A 19,169-nucleotide genomic window follows, 5' to 3' on the forward strand; every position below is an offset into this window, starting at 1 on the left:
CAGGGTCGCCCAATTCCTCTACTATCTCCTTTCCTTTTCCTTTGTCCCCTTGAGTTACCTTGGCGGCCTCCGGTGGTGTTGCATCTTTAACAAAATTTGCCAGGTGACCAGCCTTAATTAGCCGATCAATCTCCCGTCGCAAGTTCCAACAATTATCCATGGTGTGACCCAACGTTTTGTGGTACTCACACCATCTGTTTGTATCCACATTACTTGGTGGTCGCCGAGGTGGCGACGGATATTGCACAACATTTGTCTGTCCAACTGCTTTCAATATGGTGCTTAGGGGCGCATTCAGTTTAGTAAGTGGAACTGGAGTTGGCGAGGCAACATGTTGACCAGCCGAGGTTGTAGTGGTACCTTGGGGATTTCTATGCCATGTATTCTGGAATCCAGGTTTGGAGTTTTGATATGGGTCAGGCCTTGGTACACGTGGAGTTTGAGCTATGCTTGTTTCCTTTCCAGCCTTGGGTTTGTCCTGCGAAACTCCGCCGGGCTGGGCGTGTTTCCGTCCCTCCTCCCTTTCTTGCTTTTTCTGATCGTCTTGTTCAATTAAGATGAATTCCTGAACGCGAGCACGAAGATCCATCATGTCCTGCGCTGGTCGTCTTGTTAAATCTCGATTCAAATCTCCCGCCCTAAGGCCATTTTTGAAAGACGCCAGGCATACATCCGGGTTATCCTCCTCCAGTTGAACAGCCATCTTACTGAAGCGCGCCATGTAGGTCTTTAGCTTCTCTCCTGGCTGTTGATGTATGCTGATGAGGTCAAACATAGTTGCTTTTGTAGTTTTGTTGGCGGAGAATTGAGTTAAGAATTTAGTAGACAAATCCGTAAAATTGTCAATGGAGAAGGGCGGTTGTCTAATGAACCACTGCATCGCCATTCCCTTGAATGTTGAAGGCAACAATCTGCACTTCACCTCGTCCGTCGCCCCACCAATAACCATTTTGGTGTTAAAGTACCTCAAATGTTCCATGGGATCAGAATCGCCCGAAAAGGCATCTAATGCCATTGTTTGCAAATGTTTTGGTATGTCTACCTTTGTGATGGCTGGAACAAAAGGTTGAAATTCGACGACATCCTCAGCCTCAAGACGTTGTCCCTGCTTAAAATCTTGGCGCTGTGTTAAATATTCCACCTGGGCTTGTAACTGTTCGTTTTGGTTTTGTACCTTTTGCAAGGTATCCAGCATTTGCTTCAAAGCCACAGGCGTGATACCCGTTATCACTTCCTGCGCTTTCCTCGGAGCACTGTTCTTAAGATCTTCTAAATTTACGTACTCAGGCGGCGCTGATCGTCGCCTGACACCTGCATCTGATTTGGCTATCAGATCTGAGGGCTTTCCCGGAGCTAGTTTTACCAGCGACGTTGGTGACTGCGCCACCGAGTGAACACCCTCCGAGGAAGCCTCCTGCTCTTGCTCTTGAAGTACTGCACGATCGTTGTCTCGACTGCCGCCGCGTCCGCCCTGACGACCACCACCTCTCCGGCGATGATCACGGCGGCCCACGCCGCACGAACGAGTTTCCATGAATCGTAACTCTTACCCTCTACGTCACTTGTAGATCTAGGTTAGAGCCACAGACGGCGCCAATGTTGCGTTCTGAGGTAAGCTTAAGTAAGAAAAGGTACAAAAAGCAAACCCTAGCAGAGCACTAAAATAGTCAAGATGTAATAAAAGGGTATATTCTCATTAAGTGTCAAAAAAGTTCCTGGTACAAGGTGATGACCTTCCCTTTTATAGAGGATATGGTCATGATATGGACTTTTCCTACATTTGGGCCTGACAACCAGGGCCCAAATCCCTATGCACATAAGACAAATCCAAAAGAATCTTCCAGCTGGCTTGCGGGTCCACTTAAAGGGGGAAGGGCGAGAATCCTCGGTATTCCGCCAGTTCCCGCCATGTCTTCCTTCGTCCGGCTGACTGCTTGTTTTGGGCGGGTATGGAGGTCTTTATGTCCCGCCCAATCCATAGGTCTTTTTTAAAAATCCCAATTATAAATTATGCAACACTTCTCAGGCACACCGACAGGATTAACTAATTAACCTGCTTGCGTGGGCAATGAAGGATAGATACATGGCACTAAGATTGTGTTTTATATACCATCACCATGTAGTGATGTTATAGACGAAAACTATATAAAATCATGCCTGCTGAGCAAAAATTAGGTTTATGGCTATAATTCAATGTTGAACCCATTTTATCTGTTAGAAAAATACATCCAACTTGCGAAGCTGCGTTATCAAAATTGCAATCCTTTTGTCGCAACCCGAAAAGTAGCTACTTATATTGTGAATTGTGATGATAAGATTGGGGTGGGCAGATCAAAGATAATAATATTATTTAGGTTATAGCTTTAATTTATTCATATCATCATGACTTTATTTATGCTACCTTTTCGTCCAGTATTTCTTTGAGCATTTTATCAAAGATAATAATAGTATATGCAGGGTCGTATCTTGAGAGGGGCAGACAGGGGTCATCGCCCCCCCCAGAATTTTGAAATGGTCACCGACTATAGGTATTTTTTTAAGCTAGAAAGAAGGAATTTGCCGTTTCAACTGAGATATTATCATTCACATGTTTCCCGAGATCCTAATTTAGGAAAAATTTCTAGTTTATTCGAGTTTTATCAGAAGTTAGTTGAAACACGAAAAGCAACAATGTTTCCACTTGTTAATAGATTGATACGTCTTGTTTTGACACTCCATTTTTTAACAGCATCTACAGAGCGATCTTTTTCTGTAATGAAAGTTGTTAAGACTCGGCTTCGGAACAAAATTGAAGATGATCTTCTCAGAAATTTATTTGTTGGTACTATAAAAGAACGAAGAGTTGTATTTAAATATTTTTTTACTATTTAAAGTTTATATAACTTTCTACCTCAAAAAAAAAAGTTTATATAACTTTCAATGAAGATTTTTTTAGTCTTATATTTCGCCCCCAACAAGAAAATCCTGAATACGCCCCGAATATATGCTAGACATTGTTATATTAAGCTATCAAATAACAAAATAAAAAGTGACTTAGTAAGACTCAATTACTATTTATATCATGTTTTTGCATGCTTGTATTTTTTTCTTAACACGAATCAAATGTGACATAGTGGCTATGCATCAGTATCACGGTACTATATATGTATCTACCCCACACATGTACGAAACTATCATGATTAGCCATTTTGGTTGCGAAATCAATCACTACTAAATAATTAATCCACCTATTTTTATTCCCGACAATAAATGGCTTAGTCAAAATTATAGGGTAGACACTAATAAAGTGGAGTTATATTACTCTTTTTATCCCATTACATTTTTGCAAAAAAAATTTCAAAAATATAAGTCACTTTTAAAGAACGGGATGTAGTAAGAAACTAAAACCAGTTAAATCTCATCAATAACTATTTCATCTCGACATCGTATTTGATTGAAACCTCATTATCTTCTAACAACCTCGCTGCAATATTTGAATGAGTTAGGAAGAGAATTTTCGCTTTATTAATCATTAAACTAATATGTTTCCCTACGCTTTCCTAGGGTTTTGGTTTGCGGCGATAGTACCTTGACTTCTGTGTGATGTTTTCCCCGTGTCTTCTTGGGATCGTCCTAATTGGTTGTCTCTTTCCTGCATGTGATAGGAGTGTTTCCTTCTTGAGATCGTCCTAGGGTTTTGGTTTGCGGCGATAGTACCTTGACTTCTATGTGATGTTTTCACTGTGTCTTCTTGGGATCGTCCTAATTGGTTGTCTCTTTCCTGCATGTGATAGGAGTGTTTCCTAATTGTAGTATGAGTTGCACGTGCGTGGTGGTGTACGTAATCCTAGTTACTATTTCTGCTGCATAACTTGCACTTGTTTTTCCTTCAATGGAACCAAATATGGAGGATCCAGAGATCATTCTTGCTGGCAGTGTTCTGAAAACCGGACTGAACCAGCCGGTCAAATCGGTTCAATCGGGCACCGTGCTGTTGGTCGGTTAGGTTAGGTGATTGAACCGGGAAATTATCGAACCGGACATTAGACCGGTGAACCGGACATTGGACCGGTGTACCGGTCAAGAATTAGGAAAACCGGTCAAAACCGGCCGTTCAACAGTTAAAGAACAAATATTTTTGAAAATACATTTTATCTCCACTATGATTTGAACCTTGGACTTTGTGGTTCCAAAAAGCTTTATATGCCACTAGGCCACAAGCTCTTTTATGTTTATATGTGTATAGACACATGATTGCTTTGAATGCTTATGATGCTCGGGGTGATCCCGCTATAGTTGCATTGATAAAGGTGCCCTTATGGATTCAGATTCACAGATGAGGAGGACAGGATGCATGAAGGCCACTGCGAAGTCCCTTGGTGATTATTTTGCGGGCTTTCTAGGTTGGGATAAGTTGGAGGAGAGAAGATACAATAGTTGCTTTCGTATTAGAGCATGGGTGAGGGTGGACCTTCCCTTGCGCCGGGGCTAGATGATGGCAGCTACCACTAGAGAATCGCTAAAAGTGATCTTCAAGTACAAAAAACTCTTCAAATTTTGCTACCGTTGTGGCCTTCTCAACAACTTTATGCGTCATTGCGAGGTTGTCAATGGATCAGTGTTGTTCCCTTATGGCCATTGGCTGCGCGCGGATGGTGATAGGTTTCTTGACACCATGCCTTGGCAAGGTGGGGCACGGTGGGGAAAACAACAAGATATGCCCTCTGGTGTTGTTGAGGGGAGCTTCGAAGACGAGGTGAACAAGCCAAGAATGATGGCGGATATCGAGGGAGGAATTGGTAAGGACGCGAGTTTGCAGGCTAGGGTCCAGGCTGAGGTAGATGATAGTGACAAATTGAAAGAGGGAATGGATTCATATGGTGACCTAGGGGAGTTTTCTAGCAGGAAAGGTGGGAAACAAGGTTGTGATTCCCATAACCTCTCTTTAGGTGACAGTAAAACTTCACGGGTTGAGGCTCCTTTTTCTAAGAAGAGGGCATGGGTTCTCACGGGCAAGCTTCCACCAGACTTCTCCTTTACTAGTCTAGATTTTAAGATTCAAATTATGGATGGCTTGAAATGGAAGACTATAAAGTTCTAATGTTAGATTCATAAATTTCTAATATCATATTTTGAGTAATAGCAACGTTCTTAATGACCTTATCATGGAATGCACAAACTTCTCTAAAGATCTTATGTTTTGAACTTCCTGGGAACTCAACATCTATATTCCCTATCGTCTGAGGAACATAAGTCTAGTCTGAAGAACACATCGTTCATAAATTATTTGACCAGTCAACAAAAGGACTGTTACACACACTTGAAAAAGCAAGTAAGTTCCTCCAAACTCTATTTAAGCTCCGAAGGAACAACAGTAAGGACTTGATTCATACAATCCTGCAGGTGGTGTACTCTTTCTGAAGTGTAAATAATCTGGAAATAAGTCAGGGCCTCCTTGTAGATTCTACTTTGCCCTTCCATCCAATCCCCATTAATTATCTACCTTCAATCAGTGAATTCTATTCATCTCCCTTCTGAACAACAGAAGCATGAAAGATTTTGGCATTCTTATCCTCTAAGCTCATTTAACTCGTGATCTTTCCTCCACAACTCCCTTATCCTAGCTCAAGTGTTGTGCACTTCCTCCCAATTTACATCACCATGGTCCACACTCTAGACCTGTGTCAACTTCCTCTTAAGTTGCTAGATCTTTAGAGTTGTACTAGTAAACTTCCTTTTATGCCAATTTTGCAGAGAGTTAGCACATTTCTTTGTCCCTTTCATAACTGAGGCCCATGAGTCCTCTTCTAGCTGCTCTAGCTCCCAATCTTCTTGAACGACTTGACTTCATTCACAATTTTCTTCCCAAAACACCTCATATTTAAAAGCTTTTCCACTATACATTACAAGGCATAGGTAGTTGCATTTGGGTAAAACAACCCTCTAAGACCATTTAACAAGCGGTCTATCGATTCTCACCCATGTAACGAGGAAACCGTATGAGCCAAACCGGTTTAAAAGGAGGAAACCCTATCTAATATTTGTTTGGCTTAATTGCAACTTTGGTCCCTAACGTTTACCAATTCCACGATTTTAGTCCCCCACCTAATTTAATTACACGGATGGTCCCTGTAACACCCCGATTTCGGTGGCGTCACTTTAGTAACCAAAATAAACTTAATGCGGAAAAACGTGAATATTTTTTTTTTCCGATAATAACTAAGACAAGACTGAATTAAATAAAACCCAACAATAACAATAATCAGAACTAATATACAATATATAAACAGCCCCCGCTGTAGTAGTAACCTCGTCACGAGTAAACCTCCAGTGACGGAAAGAAAAGTGTAACGCCCGAAGGCAAAAGGTACAATCCACAAGAAAGGTCAAGTGTCCGCAACACCATCCCTCAAAACTGAGAATAAGCTGGCCCATCGGCCTGAAGCAAGACCTCCTAAGTCCAACCAACTCTCTGTGATTCTCGTAAAGAACCACACAAAAAGCTATAGGTGGGAAACTACCCTGTCCCCAAAGAAAACAAATGATGTTCAGAGCTAAGACTCTACTCCTACACTAATCCCATCTCGAGGAGCTCACACCAGCACTAAAACCTACATGCTAGCATGATCGTCGCCCGAATCTGAATCCAGAACGACCTAGTCTATGTACACCATCCGTCCTCCTCTCGCTACCGCGATACGCTCCAGTTCCCGCATCTCAACCCTAGTTCCTCCCGAAGGATGAACCATCATGAATCAGCCCGCCAAAGACATCTGACAAAGGGCGTTTGTTCGCCAAAGCACACACAGAAGACGCGAGGGTCAACTCCAAAGAATTATGTAAATAATAGCACCAATAAATATAAATAAGATAATAGCCACTTAGGCTTATAACTAGGGATAACATCCTAGGGTTGCATATTTCCACAAAGAATATAACGACTGTAAATCACAGTTAACATGCATCAAGTAGAACTAACAAGTATCAAACACACTCATCAACTATGTCAGTATGCATGTTGCATGAAATGATATGCAGGTTAACCCAGTCAACCAATATGCAATCCGGAACGGATGGACATCAACGGACCAGCCCTAGCACCAGCCACGGTGGGACCATTTCGGCCCGCGTGCCTCTTACACCACACAAAGGTAGTCAGATCAGCCGTAACCCGTAGGTCTGCCATTTCGGTCTGCTACAAGAGACGTTTACAAACGCTCTTTCACGGAAATCCGGGTCTTATGACCATTTTGGAATCCGACGAGGTCCAGAGTACGTCCTGTGTTAATACCCCATTAATGTTGCATGAATGCAGGATGATTAGTCAACCAACGTCTCCGATCTCACTCGACACGTCGCCACGTGTTCTAGGTAAATTAAAGTTTCTAAAAGCTTACCCTAAGGTAAAGTCGATTCTGCGACAAAATACAATAATCATAAAATGAGTGCAACCACTCACGATGACTCTTCGGGTCATCAATGCTCTCACGAAGTCTCACGCTTCAGTGAAGTTTCATGCTCTCACAAGGTCTCACGCCTCAGTGGAGTTCCATGCTTTCCACAAGGTCTCACGCCTCAGTGGAGTATCCCGCATTCACAAGGTCTCACGCCTCAGTGAAGCTTCATGATGTTCACGAGGTCTCACGCCTCAGTGAAGGTCCATGCTTTCCACAAGGTCTCACGCCTCAGTGGAGTATCACGCATTCACAAGGTCTCACGCCTCAGTGAAGCTTCTCGGCTCATCCCTTGGATGGCTAAACAAACTGCTCCCAGAGCGAATGAGTATCAACATACTCAGAACTCACAATCTTTCTCAACCCTTGGATCCGACGACACTTCTCGCTTTCCACAACTAAGATTCAATCCTCAACTTGCACTCGAGATTGTTATCATTATTTAAAGGTTTAGAGGTTGTTTAATGTCTTATGAATTTTCCTTATAAAATAATATCCTTTTAGTCTTATCGCAAATCTTATGAGTCTTCAACATCCACCAAAATCCCAATTAACTCCCCGAGAATGTCTCGATCCATCATAACCATAACAAGGCCCGAACTCCGTTCGTCCCGTCAAACTTTCTCAAACTTTCAAAATAAAATCGGCATGACTTGCCCGTATTTCTCACTCCTCAGTACCACAGATATATGTGAAATAATATAGTTAAATAAGCGCAATCCAATAAGCATAAACAGCATATTCCAACACATCCTAGATTAATCATTTAGCACATAACATGCGAATCATTTAGCACACAATATCAAGGCATCATGAAATCAACAAGCTCGGCCGAAGCCTCAGAAATCATTTCAGACATTTAGCAATTAAGTGCATAACACATAAATCAAGTCGAATTCGTCGACACCTAAAACATTATCTAGTAATTCAGAGAGCAGCCCTCACCTGCAGATTCTCCAGGATTATCTTCTAACTCTTCCTCACAAGCAAAGCGTTGCTCCTCAGGAAATTCCTCAAAAGTTCCTTTAAAGCAAAGTCACAGAAATACTATCAGAATCTATCGAGAACTAAGCTATCGATACTTACTAAGGTTACACGAAGTATCCATTACTCTAAGGTACGATAATCTAGCGCGAAAGACAAGTTTTCGGAAAAGGAAATTTTCCTCCTCCCCCTTAATAGGGCTCGGCCACTTTAGGTAATTATGGGGCTCGATTTTTCTTCGATCAAACTTGGTTCCTATGCTATCATTAGCCGTAACTAAGGGTATTCTGAACTCGGAAAAATTATCGGATCGAAAACTGTCGCAGGGGTATTTTGGTCATGATTTTTAACTTAGAAATTTCAAAACTGAAATCCCAAAAACCAAATTTTGCAGGGACGTTACTAACGACGTTTATGACAACTAATCCTACTAACACTAAGCTAAGGCGATAGTTTTTAGCCTAAAGGTTGAAGCTTTACCTCAAAAACTCCAAAAATGGGTATTTAAGGCTAAAATTGATTCCGGCGGAATTCCGGCGACATAACGGAAAATCTAATCCGGCAGAAGTGATCTTGGGCACATATAGAAGAGGTTTAGAATCAGAAATGAAAGATTCAGGATAGTTTTGCAAAAACCCATAAACTATCCGCTTAGAAAACTCTACAGAAAAGCTATGGAAAAAGCGATCAGAGGTAAGGATTAGCGACTATACCTCGAAACCTTGAAGCAGCAACTGATTAATCAACGATCAAGCAAGGATTGAACAAAATCTTCTTCTCCTCCTCTCCTCTCAAACTCGCGGCCTCCTTGGATGAAATGGGTAAGATATTTGTTTTTTCTCATTTCTTGGCTATATATAGAGGTTGGCAAAACGCGGTAAAATGAAAGTTTCGCGAATCTGATTTTTCCGGCGTCATTCTCCGTGAATTCTAAGATAGGTTTTGGCGAAAGAATTCCAAAACTAAAATGAGGTCTCTTTGTATTTTTGGCAACTTAAGCATAGTCGGTATAAAACTATTTTACCCGATAAGTTGCTTTTTGCATCGAATGTCGGAATAGAAAACTTCCTTCGGAAGAAAGATTGAAATCATCAAGAGAAATGGGTGTACGCGTGTAGAATATTCATTTGAAGCTCTGAATAGATAAAGTCTTCATTGTCGAGAAATTCTAGGGTTTTGAAATACCAGGGATTCGGTTTCGGCAAACTTCCGATGATTGGAATCGGACGTTCGTAGATCCTAGAGTTTCGCCTCGAAACGATTGTGATATATGGAAAAAGAGAAGTTCTAACATTTCTCTGAAGATTTTTGGAATTAACTTCCGTCGTGCCTAAAAGTGAAAATTAGCTATATACTAGGGTTTCTGACCTAGGTTAAGCGTATAACGATCGTACTATAACTTTTATCGATCATGATGTAATCCTTTGACTTTTCCTGAACTTTCTCCTTCATAAATTTATTTCATTTGGTAAACTCTAGTTCAGGTTTCCCTTCACAATACATCAACCCTAATCGTAAATGGAAATCTCTTCCACTGATCCTAAGCTTAAAATCTTGGGTCTTACAGTCCCTGACTTTGCTGGCCGTCTACAACATTGGTCCTGTCGTTTATTTGTTAACGGAGGAGGCTTACGTGGATGTCCAATTAGAGAGAGAAAGAAGGACTGAAGAGAGAGGGAAGCACGTGAGACTTGCAACGGTCATCTTCTACCCTCTTCCTCCTTAAAAAGCAGAGCACCGTGAGGAAGATGTTTCGAAGCTTGAGATTGAGCGAAAAGGGAAGATATAAAGAACAAACGAGTCCCTTGAGGCGAGAAAGAAGGTTGAATCAGTTGCTGGTCTCTTTCTCTCTCCAATTCGACTTCCACATCAGCTAAGTGACCATCCACGTAAACCTCTTTCTTTAACAAATAAACGGTATGACCAATGTTGCAGACGGCCAGCAAAGTCAGGGACCATCCGTGTAATTAAATTAGGTGAGGGACTAAAATCGTGGAATTGGTAAATGTCAGGGACCAAAGTTGCAATTAAGCCTATTTGTTTCTATTGGGAGGCCCAGAGGCCCATGAATAGAAACCTATTTGTTTTATTCCCCTCTTCCCCTCGTATTTATTCATCTTATTTGATCGACTACACGAAGGAAAAAAATGCTGAGAGTGAGAATTGCAGCATGCGCGAAGAGAATCATCGGAAGCTTCTTCCTCCGTCGGTAAGAATGTGGTGTTGAAATTGGTTGTTTTGGGTAACAAGTAATAGCTAGGTTTTTTTTTTAATCTGTTGTGTTCTTTTTTGTTTTTTTGGATTTCTCTATTTTTTGGTTTTGGGGTTTTACATGAACAGGTATACTACATTGGTTTATAAACCATAGGTTGTTTTGGCATGCATAGTGCATATTTGGCTCATTGATTATGTTTCTGATTTGTGGTTTCTATCTTTGCAGCTACTGAATGGGTAATTGGAAAGGAAATGGAGGAAGTTTTGACCATTAAAAACACGTAAGCACCTGCCTATAAACTCTTGAAAACATTTGCTGCAAGTGTGTTACTGTAAATTATTTATGATTTATGTTCTTAATATCTTAAGAGTCCACATATTTAATACATATGAAGAGGGATATCAACTTCGACACAAAATTTCAACTTAGGAAACTTGAGAGAGTTTACACTCGAGAGGATCATGTTCCCAAGGATATAGTTTCTGAGTTAAAGTAGCAAGTTGTTTCTTATTTTTCCCTTGCAGGGTTCAATTTTAATGCCTGAAATTGAATGAAGTCTTAGTTGGTTTCTGTAGAAGATGATTAGGTGTTCGTTTAGTTCTGCGTTCAATTTGAACCTGGTAAAATCATATTTGTATATGTGGTATGCATCTAAGAAACAATTGTGGCAAGTAGAAATCAAGTTATCCTGAAATCAAATTAAAATCACACTTGAGTCTCTGTTTAATTTGTTAGCTGTAGTCTGTATTATAGTTACGCGTCGAGTAGAGGACCCCTGCCACGACGGGATCACGGCCGCGAAATCCCACTATTCACGGCCAATAGCGGCCTTCCCTTGTATGGGATTTCATTTTCGGGGGTCATCCGCGACAGGCTGGCGATCCGCGATTGACTGCTATGGTCTGTAGAAGACAACAAGACTGGCTAAGTACAAAATTAACTTTTTTGGTTGGCTTAATGTTTAATGCTAGAAGATCTGTCATTGTTCTTTCATAATTATCTTCTCAGCTCCTCATTCGATGATGATCAGTTGATGAATCTATTGGCTGCTGAAAAGTTACTTGCATCTTTGTTTTGAAACATTTTGGTTTGTTGACCGTATGCCATATAGGGCTGTGCATGGTTTGGTTTTCTTGAAAACCAAACCATATCCAATTCAAATCCAGATATATGGTTTTGTTTTATGAACCGAACCATTTTTAATCTCTCAAGACTCGAATCAGTTTGGTTTATGGTAAACTGGTTTAAAACCGGTTATGATTCAACACCAGTTTTAAAACCAATAATTACTCAAGATCAGTTTCGAAACATTCTTTTGGCTTGATTTTCATAGCTTTTCAGCTAAAAGCTCTATTTGATTATAAAGTTGTTCTGAATAAAGAAAAAAACTAAGATCAAGTGCCAAATTTGTGGAGAAAACTAAGATGAGTGTCATTACACTACCCAATCATCCTCATTCTGCCTCAAGCTCAAAGATTGAGTGCCAAATTTGTGGAGAAATTTATTCAGCAGCACACACAACTGACACAAGGCTCTGTTATGATAATCTGTACAATAAGATACAAAAAATGAAAGCAAAGTCCAAAGCAAATTCCGTGGTCGTTTGCTTTCAGGAAGACGCTTTTGGAGCTCTGACACTGATAGTGCGTGCCCGAAATGGATCCATGCTATTTTTCATAGCAGCATCAGTCTCCGACTTAAGGTCCTTCCACTGGGAAGAAACTTGGAGACATTTTTGTTGGAGTTTAGCAGCACCATCTCCCACTTGGGGCTTAGCGACATCGATCTACCGCTTGTGATCCGTCCACTTTATTTTTCTTTTCCTTTTGCTCAAGATTTTATCATGGAACAAACAGTGTTCTGCGTGAAAGAGGAAAAAGCTTCTATCTGATGAGATTCTCTATTCATGCTATTGTGGTGTCTTGAAATTGGATTCATCATAGTTTCTTTTTCGGTTGAATCACATTTAGGATTTGAATTATGTGGTAATACTGAATACTGGATATGGATATTTTGGATGTCCAAATTGTTTATAAAAGTGGTTATCCTGATTGTGGATAAAAATTAAAATGTACTGGTTTGGATTTTGGTTTTAAAATTTGGACTTTTTTGGTTTGGTTTGGATTGGTTTAGGGTTTGGATACACATAACCGGTTTGAACACCACTATAAATGCCATCTGTAGGAGTTCAATTCTACTTTTTGATTCTAGCCTTGGTTATGCTTCCATGATTAATATTGTTTTGTTCTGTCTGTTGTTAGTATTTGAAGTAACACATAATTAATTTCCTGCAGTGAGATTGCAAAGCATCTATCACTCCCACCGGTCAAGCTTCACTGCAGCATGCTTGCTGAGGATGCTATGAAAGCAGCTGTTAAAGATTTAGTATCTAAGCGTGGGCCAGCCTCTGGGGAGAAAGCTGCCACAGCATGATTTTCTAATTTCTAGTATGATGAGGTGAACAACCATTAGTTTGATTTTCTAATGGTGTTAACTAGTCAATTGCACATAATTTCACCATCTAGAGGCCAAACTTTTCTTGGTTGGTGCTAGTTAGCTAGACTCTACTGTCATAACACGGAGTAAATATTTGATTTAGCTTTGAAAGTAAATATTTGATTTAGCTTTGAAACCAGATGAGTGGAGATTATCAGATTATGGCTGAATTAGCAAGATTATGGCTTGAGTTTTGTGAGTGAAACTGTTCTTTATACTCCATGAAGTTTATTTGGAATGCTACCGGATTTTTAAAATTAAAATCGGAATGGGAGTTGCAAACTTGCAATTGACAGCTTATAAATCCACTACTCCATCATCTATGGGTGATTTTTCCTCATCCAAGAACCAAACTGCAGCTTACATAATGCTACATAACAACATTGACCTTACAACTACACTAATAAAGAAATACTTTGTCAAGATCTCACACCAACGATGTTAAAATGTAATAAAAGGGGGAAAATTAGTAACAAGGGCTCTGTTCCACTGAGTATTTATCCCTCTGTTTTTACTTGCTGTGCAGTATTGCAGTATCAGTCTTTTGATTGAAATCCTAGGTTGTTGGTTTTTTCCCTTTGGCTCTTTGGGCCTTTACTCTAGTAAATAGAGGGTTGGAGTACCCCTAGTACTCCTATTAATACATTTTTGCTTACCCAAAAAAAATAAAAGGGGAAAATTAGATTCAGTAAACGAGAGGCGTCCTTCACCTATTATTAAGCTTTCCCCGTTTTGTTTATAAAATTTAGAAGGCTAAAAAGTATTTTTGGCCCCTGATGTTTCAAGTTTGTGCAAATTCTGCCCCTACTCTATTTTTGTCGACGTTTCTACCCCTCATGTTTTTAAACAGTGCACCGTCTACCCCTTCGTTAGTAAGGCTTTCTTATGAGAGGTTCCTGAGTGGATTGGAGAGATGAAGAGGAGTATATGAAGTTGATGATGATCAAGGAAATGATATAAATTAAATTTGCTTGATGTATATATCAATTATATATGTAATTGAACTGGTTAAATGCATGTTTTGCTACTTAGAGGTCTTGAGTTTGAATCTCTCATGCCGCCTTTTTCCAATTTCACTTGTAATTTCCACGTGGCAGGTCAAAAAAATATGTAAAAAAAAGCCAAATCAGCTTATTCCGTTAGTTTTTTATCGTCTGACTGACGGAGGGGTAAACGGTGTACTGTTTGAAAACATGAGGGGTAGAAACATCAACAAAAATAGAGTAGAGGCAGAGTTTGCACAAACTTAAAATATCAGGGGCCAAAAGTGTTTTTTAGCCAATTTAGAACTATAAGGATTTTGTTTAAACGAAGTTAATTTATAGGGACCTAATTAAAATTCTCATAAAAGTATTGGGACTGCCCATCATCCTCTATGCATAAACATATATTTTACTCATTGATTACTCTGGAAATATGGATCAAGGTCTAGGTTACGACAAAGTGACATAAAAAGTTCATTTCCACATTTAAAACTTATGCAGAAAATAGTACTTAACGAAAAAACCCCAAGAGCAAAATTAGTAGGTCAGAGTATTGCTCTGTCATAAGATTTTTCAAGTGAACGAAATAGCTATACAAGTTAGGAGGGTCCCTTTATATAGTCAAGAGCACTTTCAATAGTGATTAAGGCGAGTTCAGTTACAAATATTCAAAAAAAGTTGACAAACCACGCCACAATCTACCACTTTTGACACCACACTTTAGTGGTGGTTTTTAACAATTACAAATTGAAAAGTTGATTTTTTTTCTTCTCACTATTTCCACAAAAGCATAATAATAATAATAATAATAATAATAATAATAATAATAATAATAATAATAATAATAAAATAAAGATAAATTACTTAGACTGACCCTATACGATACTGTTCAATACGGGGACAATGAATTTATCCTCTTTTTTTTTTCAATTAGGACCGGCAAGACCCGAAATATGGGTAGCAAGGGTGTTCATCAATTCAATTGATCCAATCTAATAAAAACTGAAAATTTAATAAAAAAACCAATAATTTGAAAATTATGTTAGATGACTGTGTGGATCCTCTTATTTCCAATTCAATGAATGAAGTACCGTTTTAACTTTTAACGTCAAAAAAAAAGAATTGTATTCGATTTGATTTTGAAAACCAAATCATTCCGATCCAAACCAAACATTTACATATACCTATAAATTTATTAATACATCAGCTTACTATTCACATCCCTATATTTTCATATCTATCTATCTATTTATAATCTATCTATAATTTATAATCTATAATCTATCTATCTATCTATCTATTTGTAATCTATCTATAATCTATAATCTATAATCTATATAAAAGAAGAGTTTGTGCAACCTTGAGGGCAATTTTGTCATTTAATAATACATTGTAAACAACTCTCAATTTAAGGATGGACATTTGTGTAAAAATGCTATTTATTTCTGTTGGATTGAATCAGGATCGTTGATTGCATCTCCAATGTTGTTGCCTTTTACCCTTCCCGAACGTAACATGTGCACAACCGTTTTCAGTGGTTGATTTCTTAAAACGTTTTCTTTGGCATCCGTTTCACCAAATGCAATTTCTCTTGATTCAAATACCGTAAGCCATTCTGTGTGTGATGCTATTCCACGGACCCGTAGTGACGAGGGGGTGACTCTACTTGGAAAGGCTTTCCTGAGGGAGGAGGTAAAACAGGCACTGTTCATGATGCACCCCACAAAATCACCAGGCCCAGATGGCTTTCCCGCGGGTTTCTATCAGAAATATTGGCACTTAGTAGGGGAGGATATTACTAATCTTGTCCTTCAGATTCTTAATGATGGAAGGGATCCAGCAGACATGAACCAGACTTTTATCTGCCTTATTCCAATTTCCAAAGGTAAAAAAACCTGATTCCCCAAAGGATTTGAGGCCCAAAGTTTATGTAATGTAGTGATGAAAGTAGTGACTAAGTGCATTGCAAACAGAATAAAGTTTTTCTTAGATGTTATGGTTGGGGAACAACAGAGTGCCTTTATCCCGGGTAGGCAAATCATAGATAATGCATTGACGGGATTTGAGGTGTTCCACTATATGAAGGGTAGGCGTGGGAAGAAGGGGTATATGGCCTTAAAGCTAGATATGTCCTAGGCATATGATAGGGTGGAATGGAGTTTTCTCCGGATGGTGCTTGTTAAAATGAAGTTCCCTGAGACACTTATTGATTTAATCATGCGATGTGTGACCTTTGTTTCCTATGGTATCTTGATAAATGAGGAGCCTTCTCCTTGGTTTCAACCCCAGCGGGTCTGCGCCAAGGAGATCCATTGTCACCATACCTTTTTATTTTATGTGTGGAGGTGTTTTTAGGGCTTCTTCGGAAGGAAGTGAAGGCTAGTAGGATTCATGGAATGACTATTGCTAGAGGTGCCCCTACTATCAGTCACCTATTTTTTTGCTGATGATAGTTTGATTTTTTCTAGGGCCACGGTGGAGGAGGCTTTATGTGTGATGGGGGCTATACGTGCCTATGAGGGTGCTTCGGGCCATCTAGTTAACCTGGATAAGTCAGAGGTTATGTTCAGCCAAAATGTTCTTGAAGATAGGAAAGCTATGATGTGTGATAGGATGGGTGTTAAGGCTGTTGAGACTCATGACAAATATCTGGGGCTACCTACAATCATTGGCTGGTCCAAGAAGCAGACTTTTGAGAGAGTTCAGGAGAGGATGTGGAAGAAGCTCAAAGGATGGAAGGAGCAGTTTCTATCTCGGGCAGGAAAAGAGGTTCTTTTGAATCTGTAGCCCAAGCCATTTCCACTTATGTGATGAGTTGTTTCCGTTTGCCCACCGGGGTGTGTAGGAAGATGGAGTCTATGTGTGCAAAGTTTTGGTGGGGACAACGGGGACATGAACATAAGGTCCATTGGAGTAGTTGGAAAACACTATGTAAACCCAAGTCTCATGGTGGGTTAGGTTTCCGGGACCTGGAGGATTTTACCACTACTCTATTGGGAAAGCAAGTTTGGAGGCTTTTATCTACTCCAGACTCACTCTTGGCTCGGGTGTGGAAGGCAAGGTACCATCCTCGAGTGTCTTTGCTGGAAGCTTCTGTGGGTCACAACCCAAGCTACACGTGGAGGAGTGTATGGGGTGCACGAGAGAAGATGATGGAGGGCTTTAAATGGTGTGTTGGAGATGGCAGAAGAATTAAAATCCGGGGAACTCCATGGCTCGCGGGAGCATCTTCAAGGAGGATCCTTTCAGAGTCGCAGGAGCAACATGGCTTGTGTATGGTGGCAGATCTTATGCTCGATGGTCCTCCTCGTCGATGGAATGAGACGTTGATCAAGTCCACGTTTACAGAACCAGAAGCTCAAGCAATTATGAGCATCCCTATCAGCCGGTCATCTATGCCGGATAAACTAACCTGGAGATGGTGTCAAGATGGGCTCTTTACTGTGAAGTCCATGTACAAGCAATTGCAATTGCAGTCTTTGACGAGTGAGGCTGGGTCATCAGTGTCATATCCATGGAAGGAGATATGGAAGCTGCAGGTACCAGGCAAGATCAAACACTTCTTATACCGAGCAGTGAATAATACTCTACGTGCAAGCGCAATTTGATCCGGAGAGGAATCACGATGCATGATGGTTGTTTGTCTTGTCAGGAGATGTCTCCCGAGTCATTGGACCATGTCTTTCTTCAGTGTTCTTGGGCGCAGAGGTTCTGGTTTGCAGCCTTGGGATTTCGTTCATTAGCGGTCCCTTCCTTCTGAGGGTGGATATCGAGTATGCTAGTTGCGGGAGATACATAATTGGTTCAGTATGTTGCAGTGCTTACCTGGGCAATTTGGAAGCGAAGAAACAACCTTCTCTTTAATGGCAGCGGTGCAGAGGTACCAGAACTTATGTGTATGGCTAATGACCTATTGAAGGACTGGACGGAAGCAAACACAGTCACACCCAAGGAACAAGATGCTTCCAGTAGCTCGGAGTAGGCTGCTAGGAGAGAAGGGTGGGTTAAGCCCAATGAAGGGGTATTGAAGATAAATGTCGACGCCCGATGGACTGGAACAACTGGACAAGGTTTGGGCATGGTGATTCGTGACCACAATGGTGACTGCATGCTTGCTGCATCTCATTTGTTACCTACACTTACAAATGCCTCAGTAGCGGAGGCTATGGCAGTCCAGTGGGCAATGGATGAAGCACTGAAATTGGAGGTTGATATGGTGATACTAGAAACTGATTCAATGGAGGTTTACTTATGCTTTTTAGGTAAGAAATTGAACTCTTTGTTGGAGCCGATTATGCAGGACTGCCGGTTTTTGGCTACACAGTTTCGGTCTTTTGAGCTAATTCATGTAAAGAGAGAGGGTAATAAGGTAGCTCATCTTTTAGCAAGCTTAGCTAGTGATTATCCAAATATGTAACGGTGGGATGATGTTCCCCCAGCTGTGAGTTCAGCACTATTAGTGGATGTATTTTCCCTTGTTTTTCCTTAAATAGACGTACTTTCCATCAAAAAAAAAATATCGTAACCCTCTTTGGTACCTCATCCTGATCCTCTTGTGTGGGTGAAAGCAACGCCGGAGGAAGCCAAAGCTCTGCGACCAGATGAGGATTCGTATGCGATAGTCTTCCTTTCGGTGGTGAGGGCTTCTGTCTGTAGTCGCCCACCTCTTCTCAAATCCCATTCGTTCTATTCCATTAATCAGGGTTTCAATTTCGTTCTACCACCTGAAGGTGTCACGTTTCATTCACCTCTTCAATTCCTCTTCTTTGGGTGTGGGTGACTATGATGAGTATGTATTTTTCAGTTCCTTCCAGGCTCTATATTCCATAAGTTTCTGCCCCCAGGGTTAACTCTTTTGGGCTTCCTTCTCCCATTCACATTAGAACTGACCCCACCCGTTTTTTTAGAACGATTGTGAGCGCTTTTTATGTTCAGACGTTGTGCATACTCTTGGGTTGTATTCTGGCCGCAAATTCACTTCTTCAGTTGAGTATGATGAAGGCTTTCAACTAGGTTTTTTGGTGTTTTTCATAATTTCAATCTGATCCTGTTTGCTTT

The 19,169-nt window shown here is 40.4% G+C and overlaps 1 long non-coding RNA gene across 1 annotated transcript; it reads left to right on the top strand.

The window, feature by feature from the left end:
* The first annotated feature begins 10,504 nt into the window (after positions 1-10,504).
* On the top strand, positions 10,505-13,298 carry LOC130734509 (uncharacterized). The gene is made up of 3 exons (XR_009017975.1): positions 10,505-10,626; positions 10,858-10,912; positions 12,927-13,298. It is a non-coding gene; the product is annotated as an uncharacterized LOC130734509 (long non-coding RNA).
* The last annotated feature ends 5,871 nt before the right edge of the window (positions 13,299-19,169 follow it).

Source organism: Lotus japonicus, chromosome 1 (genome assembly GCF_012489685.1).
Source record: "Lotus japonicus ecotype B-129 chromosome 1, LjGifu_v1.2".
Taxonomy (NCBI): domain Eukaryota; kingdom Viridiplantae; phylum Streptophyta; class Magnoliopsida; order Fabales; family Fabaceae; genus Lotus; species Lotus japonicus.